This window comes from Sorex fumeus, unplaced genomic scaffold, assembly GCF_029834395.1.
Source record: "Sorex fumeus unplaced genomic scaffold, SorFum_2.1 ptg000008l, whole genome shotgun sequence".
NCBI lineage: Eukaryota > Metazoa > Chordata > Mammalia > Eulipotyphla > Soricidae > Sorex > Sorex fumeus.
Window position 1 is genome coordinate 76,759,958 of NW_026606065.1, and position 15,992 is coordinate 76,775,949.

The window sequence follows — 15,992 nt, forward strand, 5'->3', positions numbered from 1 at the left end:
ATAGACAGCCTGTCATAACTGCACTTTAGTTGAAAGACACTCAGGGGGCCGGGGCCTAGGGAAGGAGCTAACCAGAACTCTGTATGTCAATGTCTCCCTCTGGGTTGGCCCCAACTATGAAAAATAAAATCTGTTCCTTTCCTCTGTGCAGTGATGTTTTATTTTAGTTAACAAGCTACAATTAAGGCAAAGATCTTTTAAGACAATAAACTTTAGGAGCTACATAGATATTAATGTCTGCTCTTTTCCTCACCAATCATTAGCCTGAATTGTTCAGACGAAAGCCATAACCTAAGAAAAATAAGGACTCCTATAGACAATTTCAAATTCTGTAGTCTCGACTACCAGATAGGCTCTTATAAATTGAGTCTATAAATCCCTCTTGAAAAATGTGCAGAATTAATATATTCATTTAGAAAAGCAACTGAATACTCAAATTCAGCTTAAAATTCCAAACTTCAGAAGAACAGATGTTCTACCAAATTCTCCCTTGCTTATTCCCAGCTAAATTCAACCTCTATGCTTTAAAAAGATTTTCTAAACTGTTAAGGACTAACCAAAAAAAAAATGACATAATACATTCACATCTGGCTCCATCACCATTTAAAGCATGTTAATATAGACATTAAACATCTGGGTAGGGTGGGGGAAGAAACTATTTGGGAGCTTTTGGCTACCATGACAACAGAAGTGCACTGTCTCAAACAGTTTGGTCTCTGCTAATCTACTTTTAGCACCATCATATTTCTTTTCAGTTTTATTCCAAGGCCCAAAGCAGGTACCGTTTGAAAATAAGCACGGTCACAATAAAAGATGCTTATGTGTAGATGGTAAGTTCCTAGCAGATGTTTCTGCCTAACTCTTATTGGATAGGATTTGTCTAATTTGTATGGCTGTTAGAGACACGGAAGTCCTTTATTTCTTAGTTCTTCAAGAGCTGGCTTTGAAGGAAAAAGTTTTTTAAAAATTCTTTTCAAAAATTTAGCCACCATTACTTTTCTAATAAAGAGACTCCCTTCTGAATAGTCAAAATACTTACCAACTTTATAAATGCCACACCAAGGGCCGGGATGTAGATGAGTGGTAGAAAACCTACCTTGCATGTGTTAAGTTCTGGGTTTGATCCCTAGCACAGAGGTACATAATATAGATAAATATTATTTTTTAAAAAATCATTAGTCTTCATGTATTTACATTTTCTGAAGACTGAATATACAATGAGCTTTGTATACAAAATTTTTTATGTATACTTCAAAGTCAACAGTATAGTATTATTATTTTGATTCCTTAGTTCTGGAAACAAGAAGCAGAGAGAAAGGTATAGCAACAATAACTCAACAAATATTTACTGAACAACCTGTGCTGAGTACCAGGTATATAACAGCCCAAGCAATACAGCTCAGCCTTCTCTAGTGAGGCTTATAAAACATGGGAAACCAGGGAAAGCATCACTAGTGAGCAGTAGAAGCAAGACTAGAAATTACCTCAAACCTCAAAGCAAAAAAGAAAGGGGCTGGCAATATAATTCAAAGCACAAGACCACATGTTTTTTTAAATTTATTTTTATATTGAATCGCCATGAGATACAGCTATAAAGCTTTAACGGTTGAGTTTCAGTCATACAATGATCTAACATCTATCCCTCCACCAGTGCGCATTTTCCAACACCAATGTCCCCAGTATCCCTTCCGCCACCTCCATCCCATCTCACCTCCTGCCTCTGTGGCAGGCACCTTCCTTCTTATTCTCCCTCTATTTGGGGCATTATGGTTTGCAATACAGATACTGAGATGCCATCATATTTGGATCCTTTACCTACTTGCGGCACACATCTCCCATCCCTAGCAATTCCTCTAACCATCATTGACTTAGTGGTCCCTTCTCCATTCCAACTATCTTCTCCCCCAGCACATGAGGCAGACTTCCAACTGTGGAGTGATCCTCCTGGACCTTAACAGCACATATTCGAATCCACAGTATTATATGTTCCTAAGCAACACCAGGGACTCCCTCACAAAGACAAAATAAACACAAGTTCAGAGGGAAATCTCAGGTCTCACTGACTTCCAGAATAAAAGTCCTAGCTGTCATCCATATTGACTAATCTCTCTCTATCATATGCCAGGCCTCAATCCTACCAGCAGATCACATGAGCACAAAGCACATCCACAAGATGACCCCGTCTCCCCACACTGGTCCCACCTGCAACCCTTCCGTCTTCCTCTGTTCACTAAGCTCAGTACCCACTTAGTCTGGTTAAGAGTCAGACTTTATCATTCTTTTGCCAAAGATTACTACCATGTCCCACTGACTGAGAGGAAATCTGAGTTTCTCCCGGTGGCATGGCCAGCAGCATCCACACGAGATTGATTCCTCTCTCTTCATCTCCCTCCACTCAGTCTTCTTGCTCAGACTGCGCCAGCTGAGCTGATTTCACTGTTTTCTTCAGGCGTGGTTGGCACCTTCTCACAACAAGGTCTCCGATTTGCTCTCCCCTCCTCCTCTCCTCCTCACTTCTCTGGGCATCTACTGCAAATTTGCCCACTCACATCCCCTGGCTTTGACCAAAATGTTACCATCCTTGTTAGGCCCTCCCCATGCCCTTAATCCATGAAGACAGATCCCTTCTTCCTTCCTCCTTCACCTTGCCTACCCCACGACAGCACTCCTCACAATTAGGCCTGATGTGGAGGTGTGGTGCTCCTTGGATGCCTTCCCTTGCTCTTTTGACTCCAGGTTGCTGATTCTGCAGCTTCACTTTCCAACATTCATTTGGTGACGTCATCATCACTGGGGAACTGAAATCAACTGAAGTCTGCAAATGCTAAAATACATCGCTTGTCCTCTGAGGCAAACTACCTCATAGCACTCTCCTCCAAAAGCAACAACAAAAAATACACAGCCCTTCTCCACAGGAGAACATGCCTCACAGTGGCTGCTTTTGTTTAGTCGTGCTTTCTCCAGAAGATTGACAGTGCACTGGAGGAGCTAAATATTTGTCCAGTGAATTAATAGTAACTATGTAAGACACTCAAGGATGTTGAAAGAGCATCAAAATGCCAAGCCTGTTTTCAGAACTGCTACAAATACTTAATGTGGTTCCAAAACCGGGGTGGTTTCCTCACATATGGATCGAAAAGAGGCTTCTCCATCCTTGCTTGGGTCATGAGTAGGAGAGAGACAGAGAATTATTGAGGATCTCCTTGTGTATTTCCATGTCTACATGAGAGAATTCAGGAATTCTCTTCATTACCAAAGATACTTCAGTAGTGGACCCTCAATACAATACATAAAAAGTTTTTATGCTGAAGGCTAAATGTAGATAAGAGTATGGAAATCATAATGTATCACAGTTGTTTAAATTCCTACTAATATGAATACTGTGTTTTAAGTAATAGATTTTTTCCTTCCAAACTTTAAATTATTTTTGTTCTGTTCAATGCCACAAGTATTTTTCCTGTTATGTGGAAAACATCATTCTGGGTGCTGCAAAGGACATTAAGATAAATAAGAGGGTTACTTCTTTCAAGGAATCACTGCCCAAGAATACATTGTATTTGTGTCTGCTTTCTTCAAAATATATAGTGAATTTTTTGAGATTTTCCCTTGGTGATTTGGGGCCTCCTGTGTCCTGGTCCACAATGACACAGTTGTAATTAGAAATTCATATGACTCAGAAGCTAAACTACAGATCATAGGAGTTAACTGGGAACTTGCCTTTTGTGTTCTTGAACACTGGATTGACAGATGGATGAAAGGAGGAACAAACTGGTAGGGTATGGATATCCCTGATGTGAGTCTGCTTTCTGATATTTCCCAATTTCTCTCAATTTACATATATAAATATCTATTCTATGAGAAAAAGGCTTTGAACAAACACAAAACTTCCTGACATTGCTATCAAGTCATGGTTAATAGCTGAAGCCTTTTCCTGCTCTGTACTGTCCCTGTTCCCAGAGTTGGAGAATGCGTTACTTCTTGAAACTGGGGCCAGGAGCAGGAGGACTGATCCACGATGGAAGCCTACCACAAGTGTGTAGGAGGAAGAGGGGAGTTATGATAGAGAAGGAACTTACTATAATAATAATAGTTGGACATGAGCACTAATCACTCTGGGCAAGAAGTGCTGAAAGTAGGTAAAGAGATATACATGATAGCCTCTTAGTATCCCTATTCCTGTATTGCAAACCATAATGCCCAAAAGGAAAGAGAGATAGAGAGGGAAAGAGAATAAAAGTGCCTGCCATAGAGGCAGGCAGTGGGTAGCAGGGGGGAACTGTGGACATTGCACACTGGTGAAGGGTACAATGGTGTTGGAACATTGTATGACTGGAAGCTAATCATGAACAACTTTGTTCTTGTGTATTTCATGGTAATTCAATAGGACAGAAAGGAAAAAAGAAAATAAAAGATTAGAAAAGAAAGGAAAGAAAAAGAAAAGAAAAAAAGAAAAGAAAAGAAAAGAAAAGAAGTTACTTCTTATTGCTTGCAGCTATCCACTACCCTTTGAATTTTGTCACTTGAATTTGTATACTGCTAGCTCCAGCCCTTCTAATATCTGCCAGTTACCTTCTGTTCTTCTCCAATTACAATGTGCATAAACAGGCAGTAAAAACTAGAGACCCTTTACCTAATTCTCCATAGTCCAGTCTTTGATCTGACTCTACTCCCAATTTCTTTATCTTTCCTACAAACAATCAGGTTGTTACAGATACCAGCTGGCTTAATGTGCAACCAATCAATAAAACTGAAAATCACCACTTTTTATTTGTGTATAGTCAGTGCATAAAGCTTTCTCTTCTCTTTCACTCCTACATAAGTCACTCAGTGGACTTGTAAAATCTCATTGGTAACAGTATAGTTTGATAGTGGAAAGTTTCTTCTCATTTTCACAATACTTATGCCACTAGTGCTGCAGATTTAATAAAACCATCACTTTTGCTCTATTTACATATCTATAGTTTGTGGTGGGTGTTAATGAATGGTTCTGGGCCCAGGTTCTATTATTCTCTCAGGAAGAGCAGCCCCATCACTCCAGAGCTGCTCCCTCTCCTCTAGGAATGACAAAGCTGCAGAGAAGATTCACATCGCACAGGCAATGCAATTATAATGCACGGTGCAAGCAGGTTCTGATCATTTATTCCACAGACTCTTACACCTGCAATTTGAAAGAAAATTCTTTCCTTATTTATAACATAAAACATGCCATGGAATCTTTTTATTGTAATTTCTTTGTAGGTTCTCATTAAATCTAGCACACATACTAAACTTGTATCAAAAAGTGGTAAGAATTTATATTAGCATGACTTATGACAACATAAAGTGCAACAGCACTAATACTAAAAATGAGTTACAAATCTAAAAAAAACCTCTTGATGCGCTACACTCTTAGGAACTTTATTTATATTAGAATTTTCCACATCCTTCCATTGATCCAGACAAAGATTCAGATATGGTGCAGTTGCTGGTCCAAACACATCTTTACTAACAAGGTTATTTTCTCAGGAAAAAAAATAGACTTCACATTAAAGCCTCCTCCTAGTTTTAAAACGCCACCCCCTATTATAAGTGCATGAAAATGACAAGATTTTATTTGATGCATTTCAAATTTACATGGCAGAGTTCCAAATGCTGAGAACAGCAAAGTGCCCATTCTCAGCACACGATATCAACCATCTGCCCTGGCCATCAGGACACAATCCAGATATTTCTCCAAAGTGATATTAAAATGTAAAAGTGCTCTTGGAATATATGCAATGTTTTGGTAAAAATTTTCAGGTGAAGGGCCAAAGAGATAGTACGGGGGGGGGGGAGGTGTTGCCTTATGTGGAGCTGAGCAAGATTCGATCCCCAGCACAACATACAGTTCCTTAAGCAGCCCCAGAAGTGATTCTTGACCACAAAGTCAGGAGAAAACCCTAAGCACAAGCAGGTATGGTTCAAATGACTATCCCATAATTTTTTCAGGTGATAATTGAATTCCAACCGTTCAAAACTTGGAACCACTTACTTAATCCTATGCATCTGGTTACTTTTCTTGTGTTGTCTAGGAAACTGTTTACCTATGCATGTTGCTCTCTGTCTCTCCAATCCTCTCCCTTTCTGTTTCTGTCTATCAGTCTCTCTCTATCTATCTCTCTCTCTCTCTCACACACACACACACACACACACATACACACACTTATGCAACACATGCACACATAAAATTGACCAGAATGAGATCAAATCACATAAATATCAAAGAAAGTTTGAAATATGTATGTTTGGACCCATTCAAACTTATGCTGTATTTATTCAATATTTGCTAGGTTTAATTACAGAGAACTTATTTGTATTTTTAAAAGTGATGATGTCTTTAATGTAAGTTACAGGGTTAATCTGTGTACCAAATTAAGATGCCACTTTTATTTCCTCTAGCTATTTTTTTGAGGTGGTCACAACCAGCAGTATTCAGGACTTAGCACTAAGTCTGTGTTCAGGGGACAATTTGTAGTGTCAGGAACTGAACACAGTTGATGGCATGTAAGGCAAGTGCCTTACCTGTAGTACTATCTCTCCACCAGCTTCAACCTCATCAGACTCAGAAAGACAGTGATAACTTACACAGATATGTAAGCAGAGTTACAAGACAGATTCCAAAGTCTTTCTGTTTGTTTGCTTACTTTGATGTTACCAGAACATTTCCCACTATTCCCTGTCTCTTTTATCATTTCGTATTCTCTAAATGAAATTTAGATTTACCAAACAAAAAAATCATTGGAAAGTACATTAACAGCTTTAAAACTTAACAGAAATAACTTTTCAGGATGGTGACTCTTATTTATGATTTTGTAGCCTATATTTTTGAAAATTTGTAGGAGAATATTTATCTGAAAAGTTTTGTCACAATAAACAATACTCTAAATTGTGGATATATGGGTATTCAACTAGTAGAACTTTCTAGCCACCATCTGGGTGGCGGTGGGGTGGGGTGCACATTGCCAGGGAATGGGAAAGGTGTTGAGTCTGAGACCTCAAAAATGTAAGGCCAAGTGCTCTCCCATAAGTTGTCTCAACCCACCAAAAGTTTTCCATGTGAATGATATATGATAACTTGACTTATTACAGTGATGAATTTGAATGGACACAAATATACTGACATGCATATAAGGTCAACGGCACCTCAATAAGAGAATACCCATTTAGAAGGCCCAGAATAGTACAGCAGTTAATGAACCAGCCCGTGCACAGCTGACCTTGGTTTCATCCCCAGCACCACACGACTCCCTGAGCACTGCTATATGTAGCCCTGGAGACCCCACAGTACCTCTGGATGTGGCCATGGAGGTCAGTGAGCAGTGAGCACTGCCAGGATGACCTGAGTAATGCTCAGTACTGTAGGGCCCGAGCAGCACCACTGGACCAAGAAGTTGGCCAAGAAATCCCCATAGGAGTCCCTGAGCCTCCTAAACACTGCTTTGGAGACACCCCATGCTCCCGAAGAGAAAAATCAACTTAAAAATCATTTTTCAATAATCATATCAATATAAAAATTATCTATTATCAGGATTTCTGTGCATTGTCAAATTCAGGTGACTTCAAGATAGAATGGTGATGAGTCTTGGCATAACACTCTCAAAGCTAGGGATTGTTGAGCCATGCCAAAACTTTTTTGCAACTGTTATGAAAACAGACAGCTCAACAATGGCAACAGTCCCTATGGTTAATGTACTTTCACAGCCATGACGGGGCTGGAACAAACATTTTCTTGCCAACTGCCTAAGCACTGCATGGAGAGTTAACCCAGTGGGACCTGATGAGCAGGCACCATGATTTCCATTTATACCAATGATATTCTGCTCTACACAACGGTGCCCAGAGAAGCTGCCATTCTTTAATCCTGCTCTGCTCACCCAGACATACACGTGCCTCCATGAATCCATCTGTGAGGTATCACGAGACAGAATGCTTAGAAGAATAAGCCTTCAATCGAAATGTTTAAATGCTAAATGCTAAATATACACTGAAGGATTTAAGGCAAGGAACTGCAAACATGACTCAGTCACACATCTGGTTCAGCCCTGTCAGGATGTCGGGATGCATCAGTCATTTTGGATTTATTTGTAATGAGAGAAATCAAGTCACAATCCATGTGGTCTCAAAGGTCTACTTAGATGATGATAAAGTCTTTCAATACTCCCTGAAGTATGGCTGAATCTCCAACCTTATTAAGAATATACATTTCTGACATTTTAAATATCTTAAGTCAGTGATTTTAACCACTTGGGGAAAACAATGTTACGACATGTAATTCAGGTTATTTCAACAGAGTCAGTCCAACCCTAAATCATCATTTCTAGTGCATTCTAGCAATGCTTCTTTTGTAAAACCACTTTACACAATAGTGCCAGCAACTACGGAATGTGACTTAACAACCAATTACTCGTACAGTTTGCAAAACAAGTAAACCTATCAGCAGTTGGGAGCTGTGCCCAGAGGCCTGGGCTTGTCCCTGGCATAGTACCTTACTGTTCTTCATGATTCCAGCAATGGCACAATGCTTTCCAGCCTACTAATGCAGTGGCCTCATAAATAGATTACCTAAGCACTCTCCAAGATTCTGACACCACATTTAGAGTGGACACATTTTCTCCCTCACTTTGCCAATTCTGCAGTGGTTTTTTTTTTCTTACAGTCATTCATATTCCATTAATCACTGCCAACAGTCATCATCATTACCTATAAATGTTAATACAATGCTGTTAAAAAACTCTTGGTGATTTGTTTTTGGGAGAGTTGATCAGAGTTGGCACTAGGAAGAAAAGCCAAAGGATAACTCTTTCATCTAGCTCTGGAAACCGAGCTCTGGTAAAGAAGTCAGAGAGACACACATGTCTCAGACTGACTCCTGGGTGTGTGCTGCAGGTTGGGAGAGCAAAGGAAGCAGACTCGCAGTATCTACTTGTCCAGCAGAAAGCAGCAGAAAATGTCAGAAGTGAAACTAAGGAGGTATTCTGAATGGACTGTATGTTCTCAGTTTGAGGGCACAGTGATAGCACAGCGGGTAGGGCATTTGCCTTGCACACAGCTGACCCGGGTTCAATTCCTCTATTCCTCTTGGAGATCCCGGCAAGCTACCAAGAGCATCCCGCCCACACAGCAGAGCCTGGCAAACTCCCCTTGGCATATTTGATACACCATAAACACTAACAAGAAGTCTCACAATGGAGACGTTACTGATGCCCGCTTGAGCAAATTGATGAACAACAGGAAATAGTACTACAGTGCTACAGTGCAGTTTGAGGGTATTAAATGACAAAGAATCCTTGATGCCTGAGATCTGGAAGGAAATTGGATGTTCAATGGCAAACAAATAGAAATAACATCTTTGATGGTGTCCTACATGTCATCAGCTCGAAGGAGCAGATTATTTCTTTATTATTACTACTAAAGAATTAGTAGCATAATTATGGGCTATTCAAAAAGAGAAAAGAGAAAGCAGATTGTGTGGCACCTCAAAGATTTTACCCAAGAATTTCCTCTTAAGTTGATTTAAAAGGTAATGCTTTTCTTTCCAGGGAATTTGTATTAAAAATTAATTTGGTCACCAATAAATTATAATAAATTCTGCTTAGCACTTTTCTCACCTAGACTTTCATGATATGATTTCAAATATAAATCAGCAACATTATGATCTGTGCCTTTCACTCAGCTCCATAAACATAACACAATGATTTTTTTAATCATCTATGTCTTTTACTCACATCATTGATATTGTCAAAAAAGCTTACCTAATGGCAGTTACAAAGACATATTAAGCCTTACATTTTATGTTATATATTTCTCAGTGACAAAAGTGCTCTTAAAAAATTGTGGGTGACAATAAAAATTCACACTCATTGATAACAGTAAAATAGTGAATTTTAGTGTGAATTCAATAGTCTCCAAAAGTTTATCATAATACCTATACTCAAAATTGTTTCTCAAAATTCACCACACTTATTAGAGTTAGAATTAGCTTCTCAGAAGTTCCTCACATTTACATAGTTTAAATGTCTAGCCTTTTATAAGGGTCAAGATTTCTTTAGGGAATGATGAAAATGTCCTAAAATTAAATGGTAAGTCTTTTGTAATATACTAAAAACCACTGAGTTATATACATTATATAAATACCCCTTATGGTATATGAATTATATATCATCAAACTCTATTCAAAGATTCATAAATAAGTGAAATTAAGAATGTCTTAAAAAATTCAACAAAATAGGCAAAACTTTAAACTAAAGAAAGAAAATAAGAAATGAAGGAAATAATTACAACTAATGCCACAGAAATAAATTCTATTTGCTATAAACAATAATATCCCAATAAATTTAATAACTGAGGGAAAAGAGGGTATAACTTCCAAGACCCTTTTATCAAATAACACTGAATCATAAATAACCACGAGCTCGGAACACGCCTATAATGAGTAAGGACACTGAATCACTAACAGATTCACCCAAACAACAACACAACAGCAACAGCAAAATTCTAGAATTTCAAAGATTCACTAGTTTATTATATTAACATTATTATTTTAGTTTAGTTTTTATTTGAGCAGGGGAGAATTGGGTCAAGCTCGGCAGTGCTCAGAGCTTACTCTGTGCACAGGGATCACTGCTGTGGAATTTAGAGACGACATAGGGTACTCAAATCAGGGTTGGTCATATGAAAGGCAAGCACCCTACCTGCAGAACTATCAATCTGACTTCTGTATTAATATGTGTAATAAAAATTATCTCCAATACTATTTAAAACTCTTCCTGAAAAGAGGATAGAACACTTCTAAAAGAATTGATGCCTGAGATCTGGAAGGAAATTGGATGTTCAATGGCAAACAAATAGAAATAACATCTTTGATGGTGTCCTACATGTCATCAGCTCGAAGGAGCAGATTATTTCTTTATTATTACTACTAAAGAATTAGTAGCATAATTATGGGCTATTCAAAAAGAGAAAAGAGAAAGCAGATTGTGTGGCACCTCAAAGATTTACCCCCATAATATCGAGAAAGAAAAGGAAACTAAAGGCCAACATTTCTGATAAATATAGACATAAATATCATCAGTAAAGGGGTCTGGACTGATAGTACATAGGATAGGACATTTGACTTCCTTGCGACTGACCTGGGTTTGATCCCCAGCATCCCATATGGTTCCCCAAGCACTGTCAAGAGCGCTCCCTCAGCACATAGCCATGAGTATTCTCTGAAAATCACTAGGTGTGACCCCAAAACAGAACAAAACAAAATTCTCAGTAAAGTACACGAAAACTGAATTTAACAGCACATTAAAAGGAAAACATGCATAAACAGTTGGCTTATCTCTGGAATGTAATAACTGTTCAATATATAAAATCAAATGTTTAACTTAATGTGAAAAATTTAACCAAATTCTGACATGTTTTCATAATTTAAATAATTTTTAACCAACTAGAAAAACAAGGGAATTAACTTACTATAACAAAGACCCTATATGAAGACTCTGAAGCTTACCTCATACCTGGTGGAAAAAAAAACTGAAAACCTGTTGGTGGTGGAACACATGTCTAGTATGTGTGAGGTCCTAAATATTATTTCCAGTACCACAAGTGCACCAGGTACAGCTGTGGTGACACTCAAGCACCACCCTGAGCACCTGCCCAGGACAAGCACAGAACATTAGAAGCACGGTTGGACTAAGAATCAGTGGGAGTGGACCTGGTCCCCTCACCTCTTCATATATATATATGAAGGTAAGGTAAAGGTAAAGGCCCTCCCGTTGTTCGTCGATTTGCTCGAGCGGGCCCAGTAACGTCTCCATTGGAGACTTTGTTATTACTGTGTCTGGCATATCGAATACATCATGGGGAGCTTGCCAGGCTCTGCCGTGCAGGCGAGATACTCTCGGTAGCTTGCCGGGCTCTCCGAGAGGGGCAGAGGAATTGAACTCGGGTCGGCCATGTTGGCTGCATGCAAGGCAAACACCCTACCGCTGTGCTATCGCTCCAGCCCTGATATATATATATATATAAAGGCATTTTCTCTAAGATCAGAAACAAGGGTGCTCATTCTCAACATCTCTATATACTAGTCAAAATATTTTTGAAAGTACTAGACAGAAGTTAGGAAAGAAATGAAAAGCATATTTTTCAGAAAAGAAGAAGTGAAATTAGCAAGTAATAGATAGACACATCCTCATATGTTGAAAACTCCAAAGATCACATACAACAAAACACAGAAATAATAAATGAATTCAATAATGTTGCAAAATACAAGATCAACAGTAATTTTTATTTTCTCTATACTAATAGAAAGCAACTCTAAGTGAAAAATAGGAAATATACCCTTCAGAATAGTTTCAAAATGGATCAAGTATTTAGGATTAAATTTAGGCCAGGAAATGAAAGACATATACACTGGAAAGTATGCAATACTGTTTAAATAATTTGAATAAAATACAAATAAAAACATCACTGACTGCAAGACTTAATATTGATAAAATGTCATTAACAAACAAAACAATCTATATATTTATATATGCATTTTCAAGGCATTCCCTATGAAAATATGAATAACATTTTTTATAAATTAAAAATATTCTAAAACGTATGTATAACTAAAAATGTCCCTGATTAGTCAAATTAATCTCTAAAGAGAGAAAAAAAACAACAACTAGAAGACTAATACTTGACTTCAAAACCTACTACAAAGCTACAGTGATTAAAATGGTATGGTACTGACATAAAAACAGATTCAGAGCAATGGACTATAATATTGAACTTAATAACAGACTCAAGAATATATAGTAAATTTATGTTTGACAAGAGTGCTAAGACTACATGCACACTATGGAAAGAATAATTCAACAAATGTTGAAAAAATTAAATACTCAGAGGCAAAAGATCTACATTAAACTCTATGCAAAAGTTAAGAGAGATTAAAGACCTAAACTTAAAAACTAAAACCATGAAACTCCTAGAAAAAATCAGCAAAATACCTTCAAAACACTGATCTGAGCAATGATTCTTTTCATATGGCACTAGAAAAACAGCCAAAGACAGAAAACAAAGACAAGAAACTAAAGGACTTCTGAGAGCAAATGAAACAAATAAATGACAAGTAACCAATGAAACGAGATAAAATATGGATCTGAGAGAATGGTTCAGGCTCTGGCATGACCAGTACATGACTAGTACATGTATGACATGCAGGAAGCCCCAGGTCAATTCCTAGGACCATATGGCCTCACCCAACCAACCAGCATCACAGGTTGTGGCCTTGATAACTCTGAACACTGCTGGGCACTAAATAGCACAGCAATGTCCCAAACTGAACTGACACCTCAGCTCTTCTAAAGGAGTAAAATATCTCTTCTCAAGAAGCAACACCCTAAAAAAATATGGAGCCAAATGCTTGCATGTCACATATGTAACAAGGGATTAAAATTTTTAAATTGTGAAAGGAATTCTAAATTAATATCAAACCAAAAAAAAGTTACATAGCAAATATAGCCCTGAAATAGAACTGTCCTCCCACTGTTCATCGATTTGCTCTAGCGGGCACCAGTAATGTCTCCATTATGAGACTTGTTACTGTTTTTGGCATATCAAATACACCACAGGGAGCTTGTCAGGTTCTGCCGTGCGGGTGGGATACTCTCAGTAGTTTGCTGGGCTCTCCGAGAGGGACAGAGGAATTGAACCCAGGTCAGCCACATGCAAGGAAAACTACCTGCCCGCTGTGCTGTCGCTTCAGATAACAAATATGATATGAATTACAATATAAGAGTGCATATAGTACCCCAACCACCACCAGGAAACATCCCTAAGGACAGAGCCAGAAGTGATTCCTGAGCACTTGTGGATGTGGCACCTAAACCCAGTATTTATGGGAAGAATCTGAGTAGACATTTCTCCAAAAAGACATACAAGCAAACAATAGGTAAAGAAAAGGTTCTCCTCTCCAATCTCCAAAGATGCAAATCAACCCTTGGGTATATGTCACATCACATTCAATTATCAATTAAAAAAAAAACAGGACTGGAGTGACAGTACAGAGAGTAGAGCATTTGATTTTCATGTGGCTGACAAGCGTTTGATCCCCAGCATCCCATATGGTGTCCTGAGCATCACCAGGAATGATTCCTGAGTGCAGAGCCAGAAATATATCCTGAGCATCATCAGGTATGACACCTACCCCCTCCAAAAAAAAAGGGGGGAAAAAAGAAAAAGAAAAAAGAAAAATGAAAGAAAACAAAAATTTTTAGGGAACCAATTTGAAGATTCCTCAAGAGAAGAAAAACCAAACTATAGGGATCTTTAAGAGATTAAAAGAAAGAGGGCTAGAGAGATAGTACAGGGGTTAAAGTGTTTGCTTTGGATGTGGCTGACCCTAGCTGAATCCCCGGCATAGTGTTTGGTCCCTTGAACATTGTCAGGAGTGGCTCCTGAGCACAGAGCCAGGAGTGGTTCCAAGACCACTGACCAAGTGGTCAAGGCTCCAAGAGACCACTGCCCCTCTACCCAAAAAGAGAGGAATTAAAAATAAATCCAAATGATTGCACTTCTAGGTATTTTTATGAAAGAATTGAAATCTGAATCTTAATGGCATATCTGAACTCACATGCTCATACAGCATTCTTCACAGCAATGCAAGGGTGGAAGGACCTGAAACCACATCAATGGATGTGGATGAATCAAGAAAGGGTAGCGCACATATGCAACGGAATGCAGTCCAGTCATAAAAAGAAAGAAATCCTGTCATGCCCTACATGGATGAACCTGGAGAATAAGTCTGCCACAAAGCCAGTTAGCAAGGTTCCACTCGCACATGATCTAAACTTGTCAAATACAGAGAAATAAGAAACAGCATGGTGGCTGCCTGGAGGAGAGGACAATGGCGTATCAAGGAACAGAAAAATCAGTTTTGTGAAATAAATTATTTAGCACTGTAGCACTGTCCTCCTGTTGTTCATCAATTTGCTCGAATGGGCCCAGTAATGTCTCCATTGTGAGACTTGCTGTTACTGCGTTTGGCATATCAAATATGTCATGGGGAGCTTTCCAGGCTTTGCTGTGCGGGTGAGATACTCTTGGTAGCTTGTTGGGCTCTCTGAGAGGAGCAGAGGAATCGAACCTGGGTTGGCTGGGTCGGCCACGTGCAAGGAAAACGCCCTACCACTGTGCTATCGCTTAGTAAATTCTAGAGATAATAAATAAGTTCTAGAGATCTGTTCTGCTTCATTGAACTTGCGACTGACAACACACTACTGAACCATTAAAATTGGTTAAGAAGTTAGGTATCCTGCTATGTGTTTCCAACACAGTTTAAAAGTCATGCATGGGGGCTGGAGCAATATCCCAGCATGTAGGGTGTTTACCTTGCACGTGGCCAACCCAGGTTCAATTCCCAGAATCCCATATGGTCCCCCAAGCACCACCAGGAGTAATTCCTGAGTGCAATGAGCCAGGAGTAACTCCTGTGCCGGTATGACCCAAAAATCAAAAACATAAAAAATTTAAAAAATAAGAGGTATATGGCCCAGCTCTCCCAGGGGTGCAAAATACCAAGAGAAGGAGCCGTGAGCCACCAGGCACCTGTCTCGGCTCACCCTCACCGTGATAATGAAAAGCACAACTCTGTGGAGGGGTACTGAGGCCCAGCCTTAGAACCAAGACTCTGAAGCGAGCTTGCTAACACCAACACAACATCAGAGATGGGGGAAGACACTGACCTTGGCGTGGGGAACGTGAGACAGTGAAGCCCCCTCAGCAACTGCTGATTCCCAGAGGCGGTCACGGAAGGGTCAGCTGCCTGAAGTCACAGCTGTGCCAGCACACAGCATGCCCTAGACCCTGAAAAAGAAGCATCCATATCTGTGATACCAGTGTGGAACAATTCTGAGTATTGTTTTGCAAATTAAATCATCATGAGATACATTGTTTCAATTATACAATATTCCAACACCCACCCTTCACCAGAGTTCGTTTCT

The 15,992-nt window shown here is 39.1% G+C and overlaps 1 protein-coding gene across 2 annotated transcripts in view; it reads right to left on the reverse strand.

Annotated features, from left to right (window-relative positions):
- The window catches only part of ENOX1 (ecto-NOX disulfide-thiol exchanger 1), a 470,609-nt gene extending 454,817 nt beyond the window's left edge, over positions 1 to 15,792 (reverse strand). For both annotated transcript variants that reach the window (XM_056109825.1, XM_056109824.1), the window contains exon 1: positions 15,735 to 15,792. The gene's annotated coding sequence lies outside the window, so the exon portion shown is untranslated. The remainder of the gene's footprint in view (positions 1 to 15,734) is intronic.
- Positions 15,793 to 15,992: the final 200 nt, after the last annotated feature.